The sequence below is a fragment of the Ovis aries genome, chromosome 5 (genome assembly GCF_016772045.2).
Source record: "Ovis aries strain OAR_USU_Benz2616 breed Rambouillet chromosome 5, ARS-UI_Ramb_v3.0, whole genome shotgun sequence".
Taxonomy (NCBI): domain Eukaryota; kingdom Metazoa; phylum Chordata; class Mammalia; order Artiodactyla; family Bovidae; genus Ovis; species Ovis aries.
Genome location: NC_056058.1, coordinates 36,869,708 through 36,876,477, shown reverse-complemented (window position 1 = coordinate 36,876,477; position 6,770 = coordinate 36,869,708).

Sequence of the window (6,770 nt, the reverse complement as noted above, 5' to 3'; positions counted from 1 at the left end):
CTCCATTCTTTCTCAGACTGCTTTGACTATTCAGGGTCTTTTGTGTTTCCATATGAACTGTGAAATTTTTTGTTCTAGTTCTGTGAAAAAATGTCATTGGTAATTTGATAGGGATCGCACTAAATCTATAGATTCTGTTTGGTAATATAATCATTTTCACAATATTGATTCTTCCTACCCAGGAACATGGAATAGCTCTCCATCTGTTTATGTCATCTTTGATTTCTTTCATTAGTGTCTTATAATTTTCTGTGTACAGTTCTTTTGCCTCCTTAGGTAAGTTTATTCCTAGATATTTAATTCTTTTTGTTGCAATGGTGATTGGGATTTATTCCTTAATTTCTCTTTCTGCTTTTCCATTGTTAGTATATAGAAATGCAAGTGATTTCTGTATAATGATTTCATATCCTGCAATTTGCTGAATTCACTGACTAGCTCTAGTGATTTTCTGATACTATGTTTAGGGTTTTCTATGTACAGTATCATGTCATCTGAAAACAGTGAGAGCTTTACTTCTTCTCCAATATGGATTCCTTTTATTTCTTTTTTATAGCTAAGACTTCCAGAACTATGTTGAATAATAGTGGTGAAAGTGGACACCCTTGTCTTATTCCTGATCTTAGGGGGAATGGTTTCATTTTTTCACCATTGAGAATAATGTTTCAGTTCAGTTCAGTTCAGTTCAGTCACTCAGTCATGTCTGACTCTTTGTGACCCCAAGAACAGCAGCACACCAGGCCTTCCTGTCCATCCCTAACTCCCAGAGTCCACCCAAACTCATGTCCATTGAGTCAGTGATGCCATCCAACCATCTCATCCTCTGTCGTCCCCTTCTCCTCCTGCTCTCAATCTTTCCCAGCATCAGGGTCTTTTCAAATGAGTCAGCTCTTCACTGTATTGGAGTTTCAGCTTTAACATCAGTCCTTCCAATGAACACCCAGGACCAATCCCCTTTAGGATGGACTGGTTGGATCTCCTTGCAGTCCAAGGGACTCTCAAGAGTCTTCTCCACCTCCACAGTTCAAAAGCATCAATTCTTCAGTGCTCAGCTTTATTTATAGTCCAACTCTCACATCCATACATAATCACTGGAAAAACCATAGCCTTGACTAGATGGACCTTTGTTGACAAAATAATGTCTCTGCTTTTGAATATGCTATCTAGCTTGGTCATAACTTTTCTTCCAAGGAGTAAGTGTCTTTTAATTTCATGGCTGCAGTCACCATCTGCAGTGATTTTGGAGCCCACAAAAATAAAGTCAGCCACTGTTTGCACTGTTTCCCATCTATTTCCCATGAAATGATGGGACCGGATGCCATGATAGTTTTCTGAGTGTTGAGCTTTAAGCTAACTTTTTCACTCTCCTCTTTCACTTTCATCAAGAGGCTCTTTAGTTCCTCTCCACTTTCTGCCATAAGGGTGGTGTCATCTGCATATCTGAGGTTATTGATGTTTCTTCCGGCAATCTTGATTCCAGCTTGTGCTTCCTCCAGCCCAGCGTTTCTCATGATATACTCTGCATAGAAATTAAATAAGCAGGGTGACAGTATACAGCCTTGATGTACTCCTTTTCCTATTTGGAACCAGTCTGTTGTTCCATGTCCAGTTCTAACTGTTGCTTCCTGACCTGCATACAGATTTCTCAAGAGGCAGGTCAGGTGGTCTACTATTCCCATCTCTTTCAGAATTATCCACAGTTTGTTGTGATCCACACAGTCAAAGGCTTTGGCATAGTCAATAAAGCAAAATTAGATGTTTTTCTGGAACTCTCTTGCTTTTTCCATGATCCAGTGGATGTTGGCAATTTGATCTCTGGTTCCTCTGCCTTTTCTAAAACTAGCTTGAATATCTGGAAGTTCATGGTTCATATATTGGCTTATCATATATGGCCTTTGCTATGTTGAGGTAGGTTCCTTCTATGCCCATTTTTTGAAGAATTTTAAACATAAATGGGTGCTGAATTTTGTCCAAGGCTTTTTCTGCTTCTATTGAGATTATCATGTGGTTTTTATCTTTCAATTTATTAGTATGGTATATCACATTGATTGATTTTTATATATCAAAGAATCCTTATATCCCTGGAGTAAACCCAACTTGATCATGGTGTATGAGCTATTTGATGTGTTGCTGAATTTGATGTGTTTGCTAAAATTTTGCTGAGAATTTTTGAACCTATGTTCTTCAGTGATATTGGCCTTTCAGTTTTCTTTTTGTGTTGTCTTTGTCTGGTTTTGGATCAGGGTGATGGTGGCCTTGCAGAATGCGTTTGGAAGTGTTCCTTTCTCTGCAATTTTTTGAAAGAGTTTTAGAAGGATTAGGCATTAGGTCTTCTCTAAAAGTTTGGTAGAGTTCTCCTGTGAAGTGATCTGGCCCTGGACTTTTGTTTTTTGGGAGATTTTTTGATCACAGCTTCAATTTCAGGGCTTGTAATTGGGTTGTTCATAATTTCTATTTCTTCCTGGTTCATTCTTGGAAGATTGAACTTTTCTAAGAATCTATCCATTTCTTCCAGGTTATCCATTTTATTGTCATATAGTTGTTCATAATAATCTCTTATAATCCTTTGTATTTCTGCATTGTATGTTGTAACCTCTCCTTTTTCATTTCTAATTTTGTTGATTTGATTCTTCTCTCTTTTTTTCTTGATGAGTCTGGCTAAAGGTTTGTCAGTTTTGCTTATCTTCTCAAAGAACCAGTTTTTAGTTTTATTAATCTTTACTATTGTTTCTTTCATTTCTTTCTGTGAGCATCTTTATGATTTCTTTCCTTCTAATAATTTTGGGGTTTTTTTGTTCTTTTTCCTGTTGTTTTAGGTATAAAGTTAGATTGTCTGATGTTTTTCTTGTTTCTTGAGGTAGGATTTTATTGCTATAAACTTCCCTCTTAGAACTGCTTTTGCTACATCCATAGTTATTGTGTTTTCATTGTCATTTGTTTCTAGAAATTTTTTTTATTTCCCTTTTCATTTCTTCAGTAACCTGTTGGTTATTTAGAAACTTATTGTTTAATCTCCATGTGTTTGTGTTTCTTACAGTTTTTTTCTTGTAGTTGAGATCTAGTCTCATAGCATTGTGCTTGGAGAAGATGCTTGATACAATTTCAATTTTCTTAAATTTACTGAGGTTTGATTTGTGAGCCAAGATATGGTCTATCCTGGAGAATGTTCCATGTGCACTTGAGAAGGTGTCTTCTGCATTTGCATGGAATGTCCTGAAGATATCAATGAGATCCATCTCATCTAATGTATCATTTAAGACCTTGTGTTTCCTTATTGATTTTTCTGTTTTGATGGTCTGTCCATTGGTATAAGTGGGGTATTAAAGTCTCCTACTATTATTGTGTGACTGTCAATTTCTCCTTTTATGTCTAATTGAGGTGCTCCTATGTTTGGTGCATAGATATCTACAATTGTTGTGTCTTCCTTGGATTGATCCTCTGATCATTATGTAGTGTCCTTCCTTATCTCTTATAATATTCTTTACTTTAAAGTCTATTTTTTTCTGATATGAAGATTGCTACTCCAGCTTTCTTTTGCTTTCCATTTGCATGAAATATACTTTTCCATCCTCTCACTTTCTGTCTGTATGTGTCTTTAGGTCTGAAGTGGGTTTCTTGTAGACAGCATATATACGGGTCTTGTTTTTGTATCCATTTAGCCAGTCTGGGCCTTTTGGTTGGAGCATTTAATCCATTTACATTGAAAGTAATTATTGATATATATGTTCCTATTGCCATTTTCTTAATTGTTTGGGGTTGATTTTATAGATCTTTTTCCTTCTCTTGTATTTCTTGACTATATAAGTCCCTTTAACATTTGTTGTAAAGCTGGTTTGGTGGTACAGAATTCTCTTAACTTCTGCTTGTCTGAAAAGCTTTTTATTTCTCCATCAATTGTGAATGAGATCCTTGTTGGGTACAGTAATCTTGGTTGTAGATTTTTCCTTTTCAGTACTTTAAATATATCCTGCCATTCCCTTCTGGTGTGCAGAGTTTCTGCTGAAAAATCAGCAGTTAAATATATGGGGTTACCCTTATATGTTACTTGTTGCTTCTCCCTTGCTGCTTTTAATATTCTTTCTTTGTGTTTAGTCTTTATTAGTTTGATTAGTATGTGTCTTGGTGTGTTTCTCCTTGTGTTTCTCCTGTATGGGACTCTTTGTGCCTCTTGGGGTTGATTGATTATTTTCTTTTCCATGTTGGGGAAATTTTCAACTATAATCTCTTCAAAAAATTTCTCATACCCTTTCTTTTTCTCTTCCTCTTCTGGGACCCCTATAATTCAAGTGTTGGGGTGTTTGATATTGTCCCAGAGGTCTCTGAGACTATCCTCAGTTCTTTTCATTCTTTTTACTTTATTCTGCTCTTCAGAAGTTATTTCCACCATTTTATCTTCCAGTTCACTGATTTGTTCTTCTGCTTCAGATATTCTGCAATTGATTCTTTTCAGAGTATTTTTAATTTCAGTAATTGTGTTGTTTGTCTGTGTATGTTTATTCTTTAATTCTTTTAGGTCTTTGTTAAATGATTCTTGCATTTTCTCCATTTTGTTTTCAAGGTTTTTGATGATCTTTACTAGCATTATTCCGAATTATTTTTCAGCTAATTTGCCTATTTCCTCTTTATTTATTTGGACTTCTGTGTTTCTAATTTGTTCCTTCATTTGTGTAGTATTTCTCTGCCTTTTCATTATTATTTTTTTTAACTTATCGTATTTGAGGTCTCCTTTTCCCAGGCTTCAGGGTTGAATTCTTTCTTCCTTTTGGTTTCTGCCCTCCTAAGTTTGGTCCAGTGGTTTGTGTAAACTTCATATAGGGTGAGACTTGTGCAGTTTTTTGTTTGTTTTCCCTCTGATGGGCAAGGCTGAGTGAGGTGGTAATCCTGTCTGCTGATGATTGGGTTTGTATTTTTGTTTTGTTTGTTGTTTAGATGAGGCATCCTGCATAGGGTGCTACTGGTGGTTGCATGATGCCAGGTCTTGCATTCAAGTGGTTTCCTTTGTGTGAGTTCTCACTATCTGATACTCCCTAAGGTTAGTTCTCTGGAAGTCTAGGGTCTTGGAGTCAGTGCTCCCACTCCAAAGGCTCAGGACTTGATCTCTGGTCAGGAACGAAGATTCCACAAGTGGTTTGTTATGGCATTAAGTGAGCTTAAAACAAATACCCAAAAGTGAGAAACCAAAGATGAACCCCAGACAAATGGAGGTTACAAAATCAGGCAAATAATAATTAAAATAATGGAATATACACATATTCATATACACCCATAAGCAAGGTCAAAACAGTCCAACAAAAATAAAGTACAACAGATTGACTTGGTGAACAAAGGAAACCAAAAATTATATCTACCAGTTAAGAACAAAACTAACTAAAGCACAAACTGGAAAACAAAACTAAAGCAAGGTGCCAATTGGGGAATAAAGCAATGAAAATAAAACTAACAAATATGTTGAGAGGAAAGGAAAGAAAGAGTAGAGATGCAAGGTTAAATAGAGGTATATAAAGAAAATTTATGTACATTAAAGATTAACTGCAAGGGGAAAAGAACAGTAGGAAAAGGAAACAAAGGAATAAATGTAGAAAAAGTAATAAGTTTAAAAAATTAAAAAGAAAAAAAGGAAGACTCTACAGAACTTCAAAGTCCAACATAGAGGCAGAGGTTTATAACAACAATAAAAAATATGACAAGAAAAAAAAAGCTTAATTAGATTTCATAGTGCCAATAAAATTGACAACTACAACAGAGAGGAGAGAAAAAGAGGGGGAAAAAGAAAAAAAAATCCAGAAGAATCTACAGAACAAGTCAAAACATAGGAATAATAAATGTTTTTCTTGAGTCACTGCTGTCAGAGTCCTTTCCCTCGCTGGGAGTCACAGTCCACCTCATCTCCCTAGGATGTCTTCCAACACTGTACTGATCCCTGGACCTGTTGTGGGGGCAGCTCAGATTCTATTCTGGTCCTACTCCTGTGTGTTCTTGCTTCCAACATCCATAGCTACCAGAACTAGCGCATTTTCTTTTGTGGGAGCTCTCAATGTCCTTTTATATATTCCATAGACACAGAGTCTGCCTCGTTGATCCTGTGGATTTAATCTGCAGCTTGTAAGATTGCAAGGTTAGGAAGGTTTTGGGTCTTCTTCCTTAGCCACACTGCCCCAGGGTTTCAACTGTGGTTTTATTTCTACCTCTGCGTGTGGGTCGTCCACTGAGGTTTGCTCCTGAGGCTGCCCTGGAGGACTTGGGTTTGGCCCTGTGAGGGCCAGATGTGGAAGTGGTGCAGTTGCTTGGGTAACAGGGGTTCTGGCAACACCAGGTACTCAAGAGAGCTGGCGGCTACGGCAGCAGGAAATACAGTGCTTTAGAAGGGTATGGCAACCAGTATTGACCAATACACTCCAGTGTTCCTGCCTGGAGAATCCCCCTGACAGAGAAGCCTGGGAGGCCACAGTCTACAGGGTCAGAAAGAGTTGGACACGACTGAAATGACCCTGTGTGCACAGACGCAAGATTTTTTTTTTTTTTTTGCCTGTGGCAGCTCTGCCCCTGTGAGAGTTGAGCATGAAGGTGGTGCAGCTGCCTGTCTTGCGAGGACCCTGGTGGCACCAAGTGTGCAGGGACACAGACTGCCTCTGCCGCAGGAGATACGGTCCTCTTAGAGTCTTTTTTCGAGCCTTCTTTAGCTGGCAATCAGAAGGCCTCTTTAGCCAGTCTTTCTCCATAGTTCCACCTGTTCAGGCACTTAGAGGGCTCCCTTGCCTGGGATCCTTCTCTGT